This window comes from Equus caballus, chromosome 27 (assembly GCF_041296265.1).
Source record: "Equus caballus isolate H_3958 breed thoroughbred chromosome 27, TB-T2T, whole genome shotgun sequence".
Lineage (NCBI taxonomy): Eukaryota > Metazoa > Chordata > Mammalia > Perissodactyla > Equidae > Equus > Equus caballus.
This window is the reverse complement of record NC_091710.1, coordinates 28,810,640-28,828,624: the sequence shown is the minus strand read 5'-3', so window position 1 is coordinate 28,828,624 and position 17,985 is coordinate 28,810,640. Positions and strand designations below refer to the sequence as shown.

Below are 17,985 nucleotides of genomic sequence, written 5' to 3'. Positions count from 1 at the left end.
CTCTCCTCCATGGACTCTGAACTTGGCCACTGCCTTGCTTTGGCCAGTGGGACATCACAAATATGATCTTAGGAGGGCCTTGTCAAGCACTTGCCTGCTGGGGCTATCCTCTTGGAATGCTGCCCTGCACTGGTGCCATGTCAAAGCCCAGAATGAAAGGCCACGAGGAGAGAAAGGCTGAGCCATCTTAGCTATCTCAGCAAAGTCTAGTCACTAGCTGTCCTGGCCACTGAATATAGCCTATTGAGAAGTTCCTGGAGAGCACCAGAAGAACCACTCAGTCAACACAACACGATCATGAAAAGTAATGTCCCTTTTTTTTTAAAGCAGTAAGTCTTGGGGTGGATTATTTTTGCACAAAAGTAGATAACTTAAACAGGCCAGGATCTTATATTTTTCATATTACATTCATTTTTTTGCATGTTTGAGAGTAATTACAGATATTTTACAATAAATCACTGTGTAGCCCTATAAATATCCCTGCACATATACATTAAAATATGACTGTATACGAGAGAACAGATGGTGGTTGCCAGGGGCTAGGGGTGGGGGAAATGGGGAGATGTTGGTCAAAGGGAACAAACTCCACTTAGAAGATGAATAAGTTCCGGGGGTGTAATGTACAGCGTGGTGACTATAGTTAACAATACTGTATTATATACTTGAAAGTTGCTAAGAGAGTAGACCTTAAATGTTCTCACCACACACACATACACAAAGGTAATTATGTGAGGTGACGGAGGTGTTAACTAACCTTATTGTGGTAATCATTTTGTATTATATATGTATATCAAATCTCATGTTACACACCTGAAAGTTATACAATGTTATATGTCAATTATATCTTAATAAAGCTAGAAAAGATGTTAAAAATATGACTATATAGTAATGAGACTGCTTTCCATAAGGCACATCCAAAATCTGTTGCATTGTTCAGGACTCTGTGTGCATATACCGTGTAATTAAAGGTGGTGAGAGATCACGCAGACTGGGTGCAAGAAAATGTGTAATTGTAAAACTAGAGAAAACCTATGTATGTATGTGCAAGTGTGTGTTGCATGCACGCGCATTCAGAGAGGACGAGAGAGAGAGGTAGAAATCAGGGAAATGGTTAGAGGAAGCTAGTTAAATTGAGATGGTTCTCGGTGGGTGGCAACGTACTAAACAGCACAGGTGGTAGAAACATGCTAACTTCTGAGATCAAGACCTAATGATTAAAACAATCTACATGTGGTGTCTAAGCATTGGCTCATAATTAAAAGTCAGATTAATAAAAATATTGGTCTTCCAGGGGACTCATTCCTAGAGTTCTTTTTATTTTTTCTTTATATTGTTTGAAATCCTTTGCAAATTAAATGTGTGATGCTGGAGCCACAAAGAAAAGAAGGACATTAAAAGAGCAAATAATCTAATTTTGACACCAAACTGCCTATAGACTGTTCTATGATATCTGGATTTTTCTTCCAACAGTAAAAATGCAGAGAAAATAGAATTTTCCCAATGAATAGGAAAAGACAATATATTAAAAGATATTCACAATTAGAATTATGTTTGCAAAGCAGTGCTTAGCCTTATTTAAAACATTCTCTCTAATGTATGTGTGTGAACATTTTCAGTAGCTGAAAATGCATTATCAGTAGCTAAGAAGTTCTCTGAGTTGATGTTTCACAGAGCTCGTCCTGTCATTGAGGGCATCCAGGCTTCAGCAGCTGGGAAGTCTCTGGTTACCCCTTCTTGTCTGAACAGCTTCTTTCCATGTATGTACTTAATGCCCATTTGCAATGAAACAAAATGAATCCTCTTGCAATAAACACTTCCCACAGATCTGCAAAGTAGTGAGGAAACTATGCATAAATATACACTCAATTACTTTTGATTTATAATAATCAACTAAAATATACATACACACTCACACACCCACGCGCAGATACATCACACGTAATAAAAGACACCACCACTCCTGCTCCCATTTGGGATCTAAACCTCTTGACGGTTCTGGCATAGAAACACACATTCTTGTTAGGTGGGAGCAATTGGAAGAGATATTCATCAAATCCTCCTCACGGCTTCCCTAATTACCTTGCTATTATAACAGTGATGGTTTCTTAGGAAGAAATCACTTGATGAGAAACGAAATGCTGTTTGCTGAACGCCCCATCCAGAGTCACCAGGTTAGACAGCTTTCTTCCTCCCCAGAGAGTGGTGGAAACACAAATGGAAGGGAAGCAGGTGTGGCTGGTGGGCATGCTGTGTCAGATGCTCCTTGGGTAGTAATGATACCTGGCAGTGCAGAGAAGAGGTATGAAGAAGAACTTCAATGGCCTTATTTCTTACGATTGGCTTAAGGACTCTTCTTTGTGCTCGTAAATAATTTTTGAATTACAATCTTACCTCTTCCCCCATCTTGTCACTTTACACCCTTACACCTCCATCACAGGGCTTCACTGCACACAACATATTCTCTGTGCAAATTAAGGAATCGGTAAGCCAGTGTCAAGGGTGAGATTGTTCACAGTGAGTTTTCAATGAGATCGGGTTAAACGACTGTACTTTTATTTTAAGGCAGTGTTTCTTACAGTGTAATCTGGAGACCAGTACTTCAGCGGAGGGTAAATGGCACTCCACGGGCAATGTCATGGACTTGCACTTGCTCTCCCAAGGCTGTGCTAGAATTTTCCTGAGAAGTAGACTCATAGCAAAAACAGTTTCTACATTCTTGGGAAAACAAATCTGAAGATCAATGAATCTAACTCTACTAATGGCATCTTCATACCTCAGGACACATGCTACCTGCTCTTTCTCATTTCCCTCTGCTGGAGACTGACTGCCTTGGAATTAATTACATGTTAAGGTTACTTGTGAAAATACAGATTCTTGGAACCCCCCCGGGAAAATGCTGGTTTAGTAGGTCTTGGGTGGGAGCAAGGAATCTGAGTATTGTACAAGCACTTAGCAGACTCTTATGCACTCCAGTGTTGGAGATCCTGTTAAAGATAACGAGTGAAAGCTCAGGTAGTGTGATGATTAACACCCTGATACATAGCATTGCTTTTGGATAAAGGTTTCTAATTCATGAGGGTAAGTACTATTTTATACTTGTGAAGTGACCTGTATTATCAAAGTGCTGTTTATGTATATTTATATATAAGACATTTGGTCGTCAAAGAAGTTAGCATAAATCAAATGTTTACTACCAGTCAGGTCCTCTGGCCCAGGTTTTGCTGTTACTACATCATTTTATATACATGCTGGAGAGTATTGCCACCTTCATTTTATTGAGAGCATTAAGAGACACAGATGTTAATTATTAACTTTAGGCCCACATTCTTTTATATGGGAGGATAGCGGAGGCTGTCAGTGGTCTCCCAATATTGATGCTCCCTTTCTTTTTATGTGATAAAATAAAGCTATTTGTAACTGGGCACATGGACCCAAGAACCAAAGACTATGTTATCTGGCCTTCCTGACAGCTAGTATGGGCATATGATAAAGTTTAGCTCTTGGTATGTAAAGAGAAGCCATTTGCAGCTTCCAGGGGTATCGTTTTGATATTTTTCATTTTATTTTATTAATTTTTACCTGTTTTATTGTGAAAAATTGCAAACTTTGACAAAAGTAGAGAGAATAATATAATAAATCTCTATGTACCCACTGCCCAGCCTAACAGTCATCAACACTTGGTGAATTTTATTCTACCTCTTCCCGATCCTCTACCCACTTCCCGTGCCCACCACCCTTCTGTGGCCATGAAATGCCACTAAAGGAGCAGGTATGCACCTGTCCTTGTCCCTGATTACTTCCTGCCAGCTGGAATATGTATGTGACAGGTGAAACTTGAATAAATGTCTTGCACCATAGGTGGAAGCCACAGGATGAGGATGGCAGAGAAAAAGAAAGAAGGACCCTGGGTATGTCATGTCTTTATGAAGCCATTCTTACATCCTGGAATATATACTGCTAGACTTTTGTGCATGAGAGAAATAAATTTCTACAAAGTTTAAGCCACTATTCTATGACTTTCAGGCAAAATTATCTCTAATATTTACAGTGGGTAAAATAGCAGACACTGCTGAACATTCTTACCAAAACAAAGCATCTTCTCCACATTCCTGACTTAGGAAATCAATGTCACACAAAAAATTGAATCTTTGATCATTGAAGATGTTCACAGTTTCCGAATCATCAATCTGATCCTCAGTGAATATTTGACTATAGACGTGTATAAATTGGCTGCGAAGCAGACTATGAATCGATTATAACATGATGTTAGAAGCTGGGTTTTGGGCAAATAATTAACATTAATTAATAAAGGTTGAGGCAAAAACTACTTACTGGTTGTTCCCTATTATCTGTTTTTCCTTTTTTCCACTTATACCAGGCCCCAAGTTTTCAGATGTGTGCATGGCCTTATAGAATAAAGTTTGCACTTTTTAGCTTTATTTATAGCTAGGGGCCATCAGGTTGCTAAGCTCTGAACAATGGGATGTTAAGTAGGAGAGATATATGCAGCTTGAAGGAAGTGTCAATACTGAGGAGATATGCTCTTCTTTTATTCCCTTCTCTTCTTCTGACTGCCTGGAACGCAGATGCCATGACTGGAGCTTGCAGTCATTTGGGACCCTGATGTGGAAGCCACAGGTTGAGAATGGTGAAGCAATAAGTTAGAATGAGCCTGGGTTTTGGAAAGGCCAGTCTAGCCCTGAACTGCTTACCTCTAGACTTCAATGTACGTGAGAGAAATAAAGTTCTATTTTAAGTCATGTTATTTTACGCTTTATATTGCTTGCAGCCATACCTGATTCAAACTGATTAATATTCTCACATATTTTTTTCTTCTTTAAACATTAAGTGAGATTGCAATTCTGTTTATTTGAATTTTGTTTAGATTGGCTGGATTTTTGTTTAACTGAGGCCTGACACAATATTTTAAACAGATCCTACCTCTTGTGTATAATTTATAATTCATTATTATAAATATATGTTGGGAAGGCAGTACAAGATATTAATCTTTGGCCTGAGTCTATACAGGAAAGTAGAACTGGTATTAATATATTTGGAATAAACACACTCCTTCCCATCCATTTCCTATCACTATTGACTAAAAACTCTTTGTTCCTAAATCTTGTTTTGTGACTCTTTTTGGAGTCTCCAATGTAACTGCAGACATTTTGGCCAAAATCTCCAGATATTCTTCAAACTTAAAAATAGGTGAGTGAGTATGGTCAATCTCTTCTATTTTATCCTTCCACGTCTACTCTCTATCTTCTTCTTCCTGCTCTGTGCACTGGGAGGCTGACCTATCTGAAATGCATGAATGGGTTCTCTCACTCTCCAGTTAGATGAAAAGGAGGCACTCACAGGTGGTCTGAAGGACAGGAAGAGTAAGGTCAGAGCATTTATTCTTATGACTTCCTTCCTACCTTGTCACTGTATGTTGGCTGCTTCCCTTGACTAAAATCTTTTATCAGTCAGCTATTGCTGCATTAAAAAGTATTTCCCAGCCTAGTGACTTAAACAACCATTTATGTAGCTTGAGATTCTGTGGGGTGGAAAATTATGTTGGTTCAGTTGGTTAGTTCTGGTCTTGGCCTGGCTTGGCCACATCATTTTTGAATCTGCAGTCAGTGTGTAGGTTGGCTGAGTACTGGCTGGCGTAGGATGGCCTCACTTCAAAATTTGGCTGTTGGCTCTTGTCAGTTGGGACAACAGCGGAGATAGGGACGTTTGTGTCTTATCATCCAGCAAACTAGCTCAAGGCTATTCTCATGGAAGCTGGGCAGGGTTCCCAGAGAGCAAACTGACACACACCAAGTGTCTTGAGGCCCCATCTTCACTTGAAACTGCCTCATCTTCACTTCTGCTACATTATGTTGACTAGTATAACACAAGATCAGCCCATAGTCAGGAGATGGGGGAAATAGACTCTGGCCTTTAGTAAAAAGAACTACAGAACTGCAAACGGTGTGGATACGAGAAGAAGTGAAGAACTGTGGTCATTTTGACGATCTAGCATAGGGTCACATCTCACGTTCAACAGCTCTCTCCATGCAGCTTTTTCTTTGGGTTCTGGTAACTTCTCTTTCTTTTTGTTCGTTATTCTTAGGGGTAGTAATGGCTCCATTTAATCTTTAGCCATTAGTCTGTCATTAGCAGAGTACTAAGCCATTCTTGTCCACACTTTCCTTAGTAGACACTTCGTTAAACTCTCCTCAGTTATCCAGCTGGAGTTTGTCGTCTGTTCTCTGCCAAGACCTAGACTGAAATTTGGAGTCTTTCTATTAAACATGGCAAATTGAACATCTGCTTATATCTCTGGAAATACCACTTTTAGGGAAAAAAAGGCTTCAAACTCACATGGACAAAAATAGTGTGAGAGATGACAAAATTAAACAATATTTTGGAAAGATAGAACACTTTCTATCTTTGTAGATGGAAGCATAGAAATCTGAGTAGAGTAGAAAAAGCTGAAATTAAGAGTTTGTAGAGGGGTAATTCAATAAGGAGCAAGCAGTCCCTGCGGCAGGACTCCACAGAAAGCCTCAGGAAATTGAGGCACCAGGTACCTGAAAGCAGAGATACAGGAGGAGTGACTAAAGGTCTTCATTAGGGGCAGCTGGATCCCCAGAATGCCTTTTAAATCCTTGCTGAAGGCAGGTTTTTCTAGAGAATCCGAACCTATGAGAATCTGGATTTGGGAACAGTTGGCATGGTAACGAGCAGGAGCAATTTTCCTAAATGATAATGGGGAGATGAAGTGAAAGGCCATATCCTAAAATGTCAGAACCTGTGGCTCCCCCTGTCCATCTCCCACCCTTGCAGTTCAAGGATGCTTGTAGCCAGGTACGTGCTGCCTGTCCTTGGCAGGGCAGAAGATTGGGACATTCTTCTCTGCAGAAGTTGGCTGGCCCTAGAGAAACGATCTATAGATGCTGACATTTGGATGTCCCCCAGTGAAAAGGTCAGGCCCTGATATATGATAGTGAACTCAATTATTGACAATCCACCTTCACACACAGAAGTCCCATTTAGTTTCTCAGTGCCTCAATCCTAAATATTCCATTAAGCCAAGATCACTGCACAATTGAGAAAAGCCACAAACATGAATGACAGTGACAAAAATGAACCAAAGTGAATAAAAGTAAATTTGAGAATATGGAAATAATATGGGGAGCAAGAGAAAATTTAAAATTAAAACAGGATAAAACAAACGAAGCAAAAAACATAGCTATGATCCATGTTCTCAGATACGTAAAAGCAGATAGCATATCCATAAAACAAAAATAGGATAGCCTTACTAAAAGCAACAACAACAACTACAAAGACAACAAACCAGAAAATAGCATGAGAAAGCCAGACAGGACTCTTGTAATGTAAAAATAGAACAATAGAAAAAACATCAGTTTAAGAGTTAGAAGGTAACGTTGAAGAAATCTCCCAGAATATGTGAAATGACAAAATGATGGAAAAGTCGGAGGATCAATTTGAGAGCCCTGACTTAAAATATAGGAATTTTAGAGTGAAAGAAAAGATAAAATGTGGAGGACATAACAAGGAAGTAATTTAATAAAATTTCCCAGGACTGAAAAACATGAGTTTTCGTGTATGAATGGCCTACTCTGATGGTCTAGTGGTTAAGGTTTGGCGTTCTCACTGTTGCAGCTGGGTTCATTTCCCAGTCAGGGAAGCACACCACCATCTGTAGGTTGTAATACTATGGTGGCTGCATGTTGCTGTGATGCTGAACCCTATGACACCAGGATTTCAAATACCAGCAGGGTCACCCATGATGGACAGGTTTCAGTGGAGCTTCCAGACTAACACAGACTAGGAAGAAGGAGCTGGCCACTCACTTCTGAAAAAATTTGCCATGAAAACCCTATGAACAGCAGCAGAGCATGTCTGATACAATGCAGGAAGGTGAGAGGATGGCGCAGAAAAGCCGGGCAGGGTTCTCCTCTGCTGTGCACAGGGTCACCAGGGGCTGGAATCAACTCCACAGCACTAACAGTTCTTATTATAATTAATGAAAAAATCTTCAACTCAGGCTTTCATTGTAGGTTGAAGAGTCAAAGAGAATTTCTTGAAAGTTTCCCAAGTCACACAAAATCAAGAATTGGATGGGTCCTGGGCTTCTTTAGAGCAGCACACGAAGGTAAGAAGATAAGGTGAAGATGGAGAAGGGAGATAGAGAAAGAGGTTCAAAGATGTGAGCTGGTGACATTAACGATAAAGGGAGCCGCAAGCCAAAGGATGTAGGCAGTTTCTGGAAGCTGGAATGGGCAAGGAAACAAATTCTTGGCTGGAACTGTTCAAAGGAAAGCAACCCTGTGGATCTGTTTTAGACTTCTGATCTCCAGAACTGTAAGATAACAAATCTGTGTTTTAATCCACTGTTGGTGGTAATTTGTTACAGCAGCAAGAGGAAACCAATGTATTGGACAAATTATTAACAAAGTGTGCCAGCAAGATAAAGACATTTTAGACACTCGTGCCTCAAAATGTTTACCTCTCTTCCTTTTATCAGGAATTTCCTAGAGAATGTGTTCTACTAAGTGAGAGCCCAGCATGAGAAAGAGCATGACACAAGGTCCAGGAAACAAGAGACCAGTCAGAGAGGGGTGAGAGGCAATCCCACAATGAGGGTGAAAGGAAGTCTTGGGTAGAGAACTGCGCAGAATTTTGAAAAGCACCTGCTCCAGGTTGGAGCGGAACCATGCAGACGTAAACAAGGCTCGACCGTGGGCTGTTCACGTGCTTGCATTGTGTGAAGGTTAGGACCTCAGCCTCAAGAAGCCAGAATGCCTGGGTTTCAACTCAGTTTCATCACTTACTAACCAAGCAGTCTAATTACTTACCTCAGTTTTCTTGTTTGCAGAATGCTAATAATAATAGTGCTACCACATAGGGTTGAGGTGAAGATTAAATTAACATGTGTGGAGTGCTTAAAATAGTTTCCTGTACACAACTGCTCAATTATTGTTACCTTTTTATTATTAAAAATATTTTAGAGTTCTGTTGCATATTTGGGGGGAGGAATTACTGATAGGCGCATGGAATATCGAGCAAATACACCTCTCCATGGGACAATTTCAAACAGTAGTGTACTACAAGTTTCAGATGTCAAGGCTATTGACCATCATAATTAGAAAAGCATTAACTATAGATTTAGCCAACATTATGGTTTAAGAGTTTTGGGAGGTTGGTAGAGGGTGTGTTGGGGGTGTGTGTGTGTGTGTATGGTGGGGTGGATGAGTTGGGTAGTTAGGACATCAAATGATAAGGTATCAAATTGTAAAATCAAGATATAGAAGTATGAACGTATTATTTATATACAAGCTAAAAGAGTTAATGTTGATTGTCTCTAGGGATTACGATATTGGAGTAGGGCAAAGTAAGACAGGGAACTACTGATTTCCATCATAAGCCCCAAAGCACTGTCTATTTAAACTATGTGCAGTATATACTTTGATAGAAATGTTTTAAATGAATAATTAAATTAACACGTGGTAGAACACAGCAAGGTAGGCAAACTACATAAGCTGTATTACAGTGATATAATTAAAATTTTTTGACTCTATTGTCCAAAAGTGAGACCTATAGAGCAAAAATTAAGTTCAGAATTTGGAACTTGCAAATACTCAGCAACCTTTAGAGCTTGTCTCTAGTGATGTTTCAAAGCCAAGGGCACTCAGCCTGGCCTGCAAATAAAAATCATCTGGGTTGTACAGTGTAATTACCTGGGGAGCTTCAAAACTCCTAATGCCCCTGCTCTACTCAAGATTAATTAAATCGGAATCTCTAGGGGTGGATTCAAATGTCAGTATTTTAAAGCTCCCCAGGTGATTACAATGTTTGATCAAGGTTAAAGACAACTGTATGAAAACACCTTGAATGGTTTTTGATGGGATTTTTACTCATTGGCTTTGTAGTAAGCAACAGCCCACATTCATCAGCTTGGTAGGAACAGATGTGGAACTGTGGTAGTTTGCAGAAATAAATAAATACAGAGTATAAATATATATATGTGTGGGTGGGTGTGGTTTTCTATTTCCCAAATATTGTAATTTGGATTAGGATCACGTTTGAGCACTTCTGTGGTTAATTTTGTCAAACCATATATAGCTTTACACTAGTTTTTTGAGTTATTTAATGCATGAGTCAGATTCTCCACGCTTAGAGGTTTAAATACTGAGTGCTTTTGTTGAAATACACTGATCTGTGTGAACGCAGGATTTACTAATGAATTAATGAATAATAACTAAATTACACCAGGAAGACCCAGTATTAATTACCATGTAATTCATACCACAGTTTATAAATCAGATACAAAATCCAATAATTATGGGACAATTAATATGTAATTACCTTGACTCTACATAGTAATTATGCATAATTTTGTCAATAGTTCACATCGCACACCCATAAAGAGAACTGCTATTACTTTGCACCCTGGAGTTAAAAATAGCTTGCCAGACTATTCTAGCATTGGTTTAGGGAGGAAACAATATATGACCTTCACTCTAGTTTAGGAGACAGAAGTCATCTCAGATTTAGTTTGTAACCTGCTCAGTATTTGGCATTGTACTAGTTGACACTAGAGATATTTAACATAAAACGAAATTGGTGCAGGAAGGATTTAAGCATTCTATCTGTTATTCTGTAACATCCATCATTTAAATTAAATCATATAAGTAAGGAGATGAAAGGAATATCTAAGTGGAAGAATGCACTTTGATTAAGAACAATTAGAACACAGTAGAAAATGCTGCTCTTCCTTTGGAGATATGGCCTGAATGGTTTTATTCTAGCTGAACTTGAGCTGGCCAAAGGCTTCTTTAGCAAGTGGTACATGATGACTTATTTAGCTCTCCTCAGGGAGTTTTTTTTGGATGTTTCAGTTCCGCTGTGCTGGGGAGCTAAGGAAGACTGATCGAGGAGGAGGAGGAATGAACAGAATTGCTGTGAAATGGGAAGAAACCTAACACTGTCCCCTGCCCAGCAAAGGGCCTTAGTGTCAAGACCAAATCTCAAGAAGGACAAAAAAGTTTCTGCCCATGCCCAAGTAGTGCTGAGATTGAAGGGGGGCTAAATCTCGAAGAATGGTATGTGGTGAATTTCCTATGGTTCAGTATGTAGATAATGCATGTGCCAATAACCGAGGTGAGCCGTTTCAGCAATTCATCAGAGGGGCAAAGAAACTGTAGCAAGACACAGATGTATTTGCCAGACTTCTACCACCCACACAAAGGATTACTCCTTGACTGTCAGCTCCCTGGAGAACAGAGAAATCCCATGCAGGATGGAATCCAGGAAAATGTTCAGAAAAGCCTGTGTCTCTATTAGGGTCACAGAAGTCCTCAGACATAGATTTGAGAGGACAGTCCTTCTAAGACTCTAGACTGTGGTTCTGGATATCCTGGATTTGGAGCATTTTATTCTGTTTAAAGTGATTACAGTAACAACCACAACAATATTTGGAAGGTTATAAAAATGAAGCTCATTTAAATGATGAAATCCAATGTATTAACTCTCAAAGCTTTTCTGCCGGGTAAGGATGGCCAAAGCTCAGCTCCTGCACATTTATAATGGGAAACGACAGAAGTGTTTGATCAACTTTCAGCTACACCAAAATAGAATGCAGACTCCCTGATTCCCGTCCACCCAAACAGAATGAGGTAATTGCTAGCTGATCGATAAAGCAATGAAGCTACAAAGAGGCTGGAAACTCCACTAGGGCAAGGCTTTGTAAATGGAACAAATGGTTCCATAAATGTATCCTAACCTTCCCGAAGCCTGAAATGTCCACCAAATTAGGAAAAAACAAAAGAACTCTAAAGTTCAGCCTTTAATGCCTTCCACAAAGTATATTAATGTTAACTGCAGTCTTTTCTCCCCTCATGCACTTAGGTGTATCCCATAACTCTATCTAGAACACTCATCTTTTGTTCAGCAAACTCTGCAATTTCCTGTTACTGGGCTCTTCCCTTTATCTGAAGCAACCCGTCCATCAGCATCTGCCCGATTCTCATTCTTTAAGGCCCAGCATACATGCTACCTATGCCAGGAAGCATTTTCTTATCATCACAGTAAACAGACCCTTCTTTCTTCTTGGAAATCCTAGATCTACTCTGTCTATTTTTGTACACACCTTCTCTATTGGCTTATGTTTTTGGAAGCAGGTACCATGGTTTATATATCTTTGGATTATTCCAAGATTTGTATTAAATTTCACAATACAATTAAGATTAGAATGAGTGTATCTATAGGTATTCCCTTTTTAAATTTAAGCATTCTTAGGCTATCTACATTACTGGAGCCCAGGAATGCTGATCCACGGAGTAAACATTTTTAGTGTGAGATTTTGACCCAAAGAAGGTCTATTTTATCCTACAAGTATTTTCTTGTTATCATATTGATGACTATTAACAACTTGCTTTTTGATTGATACTGAAGATTCAGTGTTGGAATTTGAAAGTGACTTCTCTAAGGAACGTTAATGGGAGAGCTAAGATTATATAGTTAGACAGAGGTAGCACTCTGAAGGGGTTAAGGTGTAATCCCTGACAGCTTTACAAGTAACATCAGATTTAAAAGTGGGAACAGTGAAATAGAGGTCTGGGTGCTGTTGGAAGAGCCCACATGGGGGTTCAGGAGACCGAGGGCTGCCCATTTCCCTCAATAACTAGCCGTTTATTGGGGTGGGCCAGGAAACACCTCTGTAAAATGAGGAATGTAAACTCTAAGACACCTGTTAGTTCGAAGACATCATGAGTCTTAAAAAAAGAAACGTGCTGTGCATAAATATCTTGGAGAGAAATACTGTAACAAAAAGGAAACAGAAGCCTTTGATGAAACCTCAAATTACTGGAAAAGGTAATTATGAACCAATGATTATTTTTTTCCTCAGTCTTGGCCCTAGGAAAATTGTGGTTAGGCATCCCTCTCTCCTTGTCCCCACTCCCCCCAGTCACTTATCTTTGTTTCAATCCTTTTGCTTTCAGATTTCTCGACTGATTCCGATGAAAGAAGAGCTGAAGGCAGTTTAAGGTATGGCTCCTCCCGTAGAATTCTTTGTAGGAGGCACAGGAGGCCTGCCAGGTTTCCAAGACCCAAAGAAGGAGGTTCCAGTGTTGAGATTTTTAGGTACCCTCACAGGAGATTGGCCCCTCAAATGTCATCCAGCCCACTCTCACCTCAGAAGAGAGTAAAGAAATTAGGACAAATCGCTGGTTCTAATTATTTGAGAGATAGCTAATGTTATGATTTCAATCATCGTTTGAAAATAACTGAACTATTTTAGCTCAAGTCAGTTTCCCAGGGCATGTGGAGTTAAAATGTTTCAATAATCAACGTACTACAGCGGCAAGTGACCAGCCAGGGAAGATAGGCACGTAAGTTGTTCAGTCCGGTCACCATGGTATCACGAGCAAGCATGAGGTTCCCTATGTCACAAAGGGCTTGCTTTTCACCCTTCTGTGACAATGGAGATTTACCGCAGAAGCGTGTACATTTCTCCACTTCTGAACACAATGCCTGGCACATAGGTGGATGTTAATGTAAAGTAATTGAAAAGCAATCCTAATTGTGTTATGTAATTAATGAATATACTATGATAACATTCTGGTCAGGTAACTATTTCCATCTCAGTGGGGTAACTGCTAAATAAATCTTCTGAATTATACTAATGTAGGATGAATTAGAATCTAATTATCTGGGAAGTTCATATTTTAAGGAAAATAATTCAGTCTTATAGACAGTATATTCTTAGAAAATCACAGGCTAGGGGTTGTACACGTCACTTCCCTGAAGAGACCCAGTTTTTCTGTCTGAGTTAAATATACATTCACTTTTACTTACTATTTCTGATCTTTGGGGTTGTTGAAAATTCAATTGTCTTTCTCTTCCCTTGATCCAGATTTACTTGAAACAAGCCTAGAGGTGACTTGCAAAACCTTATTAGGATTTCATGAAGGACTGGAGTATGGGGGTGAAACCTGTTTTACAAAGTATAGATCCTTTGTGCAGAATGAAATTCTGATTTTTGTTTATTTGTTTGTAGCTTCAGGGAGCTTGTAGTGGGTGGTACTTCTCCATTGGCTTCCAAAAATATTCGATTTAAACAGACCAAGGAAATGCAGACAAATACCCATGTATCTACCTTAGATAGTTGGTCATTGATTTAGGGCCCTACCCCAAAGTGAAAGGCCACTGTAATGAGTATAACTCGACACCGTTTATAAATATGTTGACCAATAAAACAAGACTGGGAAGTGTCATGATTGGTTGTCCTAGAGACACTCATAAAGAACACTACCATTCTCTAGGTAGTGTCCTCATCTGCAAAATGAAGTCACTGCTCCCCGAACTACCCAGTAAAGGTAGCCAGCAGTAGTGTCGGTGATACCCCCGAATAATCCAAAAGTAATTTTAGATGCTGTTGATTTCTCTTCCTAATTATGTCTTACATCACTTGATACCCGATAAAAATTCAGCACATTTTCATAGCGTTTAAGGTTGACTTAATAATCTTTTAATTAAAAAATCAACATCTCTAATCCACAAAGTAGTTAATAAAAAAGATCTGTCGGATTGTGAAGGGAAAGAACCACTGAAACACAGCTCCAACTCTCGTTCACAGCTGCTGTCAGTAAATTATATAATCTGGAGAGCAATTGGGCAGTATGAATGAAAAATCGTATAATGTACATGTTTTTTCAAAACAGCAATTTCGGTCGTAGGAATTTACCATGAAGAAATAATGTTGTGTGCATAACAATGTGTTGACTATACCAAAGATATTCCACACAGTTTGGCTTATGCTACCAAAAAGCGGAGTCAAATTGAATGTTCAGCAACAGTGACTTGGTAGCATAAATTAGCAATCATTAAAACTAATGGGGCAGATCTATATTTTATCAGAATATATTGCTAAGTGAAAAAGTAGTTTCAAAACAGAATGTATGGTATGAAGCCATTCTCTAATTTAAAAAAGTGGCTTTTCTCATCTATAGCAAAAAGTCCAGCAGGCTATGAATTAGTTTTCAACTGTGGTTCTGTTTAGATGGTGGAATTATGAGTGATTCTTTTTCCTTTTACTTATCTGCATCTTCTATACTTTTTCCCCTTAAGGAACGTGAATTACCTATGTAATGATCTACCCCAGTTACTATCCTTCTAGGAACTTAGAAAATAACAATTTTACTACTATATTTTTATGCAATAGAGTTGTATGTTATATGGAACATGGAAAGTTTAATTTTTTATTTAATAAACATTTCAATAGCACTATTAACTATTACTATATGCCAGACACAATTTTCTCTCTCTGTCTCTCTGCCTGTCTGTCTCCCTGTATTCTATATATATTTTTATTTAGGTAATTTACTATTTTTGGTGCACAGGTCTATGAGTTTTTTTCAGTGCATACAGCAGATAGCTACCATCACCACCATCAAGATACAGAACTGCTTCATCACTCACCCGGTCCCTTGCAAATTTCCTCTTTACACCTTTGTAGTGAATTCCTACACCCTCAACCTCTAGCCCCTGGAATCTGGTGATATGTTTTCTGTCACCATAATTTCGCCTTTTTCCTTAAGATCATGTAATTGAAATCATGCAGTATGTAATCTTTAGAGTCTGGCTTCTTTAATTAGCATGATGCATTTGAGATTCATGTTGCTATGTGGATAAATAGGTTGTTCTTTCTATTGGTCAGTAGTATTCAATTGTGTGGATGTACTGTAGTGTTTATCCATTCACCAGCTTAAGAACGTTTGAGTTGTTTCCAGATTTTAGCAATTTTGCATAAAACAGCTACAAACATTTGCGTACAGATTTTTACGTGAACTTAAGTTTTCATTTCTCTTGTGTAAATCCCTACGAAAGAGATTGCTGGGTCATATGGTTAATATTAACTTTATAAGAAGCTGCCAGAGTGTTTTTCCAAAGTTGCTCTACCATTTTGTATTCCCACCAGTAATGTAGGAGAGTTCCAGTTGCTCCACCTCCTTGTCAGCACTTGGTATTGTCAGTGATTTTAGCAGCTGCTATTTGAAATGTTTACAAATACTAACTAATTTAGCCTTATGAGATAAATACTCATGTTTATTATTTATCTCATAATAAAAGTAATAAAAATGTAATAACAATAACTTGATAATTTAATAATAATTTAATAATAAATATCTCATCAGTTTTACTGAAACTGAACGAAATATTAAGTTACTGTCTCATGGTTGCACAGCCAGTAAGTGGCAGGGCTGGACTGGAATCCAGGCAGGCTAACTCCGGAACACATGCTCTTTATATTATACTAGAATATGATTTTCTTTCAATCAATACAGGAAAGAAAGACTTAATATTTCCACTGACAGTTTGAAGTTTCCTCTATGTCTCATCTTGGAAAACTGGCTAACATTTATTGAATTTCAGTTTAATTTTCCAAAACTATGCAGTGTGGTGCAGCATGGGACATTCCCATCAGCTAACAAAAGGATGCTGGTAGGCTGGCTCCTGAGATGTCTTTTAGAATGCTGTGAACTTGCTGGATTCCCCATGGTCCAGCGTCCTGCTCTCAGCCTTGCAAACCCAGAAACTTGATCTCTTTGGTGTCCCAGAAATGACTGAATTTAGCTATGCTGGAAGACTCCAGATACAAAGTTCATAAGACACTGATGTGTTAAACATCATGAAAATTTATTAATTTACAGTGAGAAATATAATGACCAAAGGGGACAAATATTCATTTCCATCTGACAGCATATCTTCTCCCTGTAGAAACACTGCAAGGGAGCCATATTATAATCAGAGGGTTTCCAAGTATGCCTAGAAATGTAAGAAGGAGAGTTCTCTGCTTTTAATAGTGTGAAGCCTTTAAATAATCATAAAACTAAGTCCTTGGAGTTTGTGCCTAAAGTATCCTCATTCGTTCATTTCCACAGTATGCATCAGTCTGTCTAGGGGCCACAGAGAAGGATCAATTGCTTTGGATGGGCACGTTCAACATTTGCCTTTTCATTGCTCCACCTCTGACCAATCCAACTTCTCATTGATACCCTCTTTTCTTAGACATGGATCTTCAATTTAATTAAAATCAACTCTTATTCATCTTCAGCAACCTAATATTTGTTGATCATCTGTTATATGCCAATACTGTTCTTGAAGTAGGGGATATAGCTCATTTTAGGAATCATTTTATCCTTTTAATATTTTGAGATATCTCTTTCTTGGATCTATTTTGTGTTGATATTTGTTATAACCTTCTAAGGACAACATTATTTATCAGGTCTTGGTGGGTCACTCCACTATGGTTTTCATGTACTCACTTAGAACATGTATTCTTCGCATTTATGTGATGACTTATTTTCTATAGTCTCTCTCCACAATCACTGGTTTCAACTCTAACCAACGTGTGAATGCTTTTTAGATCTAAATCTTTTGTACAACACATTTTCTCCCCTGAGCTAAATCAGAATTTCAATTGGCTAGACGTCACCATCTGAATATTTTGCTAACCTCTCAAACTCAGTACGGCTCAAACCAAATTTGCCATTTTCCTCCTATAAACTAGCTCTTATATTTGATTTTATTTTTTTAATCAGTGCAATCAGCATCATCTCAGCCACTCAAAGTGTAGTTCCCCTGGTCGTATTTTTCCTACACCCAATGAGTTGACAAGTTCCATGAAGAACGTCTTACACACCTCAGTCTTTTTTGTACTCGGCTGTTCATTTTCCATTACCGTTGCTGTTGGCTGGTTTAGGCTTTCATCTCCTCTCTCCTGGATACTGAGGGAGTTGATGAACTGAGCTCAAAACTTTACTCTCTTTTTCTATTTTTTCCTCTCCTTTTTCAATCTGTCCAATCAACTATTGACGTGTCATCAGAACCTTACTTGAGGTCTGTTATACCATGGTTGAAGCGACAGGCTCTTAAGCAGCAGATGCTTCTCTAATTGTCATCTCAGAGAACTTATCTTAGGCC

At 38.7% G+C, this 17,985-nt stretch overlaps 1 long non-coding RNA gene across 2 annotated transcripts; it reads right to left on the bottom strand.

Moving 5' to 3' along the window:
• Window positions 1–1,295: 1,295 nt before the first annotated feature.
• LOC111770915 (uncharacterized) lies at window positions 1,296–13,428 on the bottom strand. 2 transcript variants are annotated; one of them, XR_011433192.1, is made up of 5 exons: window positions 13,356–13,428; window positions 12,972–13,193; window positions 2,392–2,462; window positions 2,080–2,280; window positions 1,296–1,825 (listed from the first exon to the last, which is right to left on the bottom strand). It is a non-coding gene; the product is annotated as an uncharacterized lncRNA (long non-coding RNA). The 2 variants fall into 2 exon arrangements; XR_011433191.1 differs by lacking the exons at window positions 12,972–13,193; window positions 13,356–13,428 and having other exon boundaries at window positions 2,392–2,495.
• Between the last annotated feature and the right edge of the window lie 4,557 nt (window positions 13,429–17,985).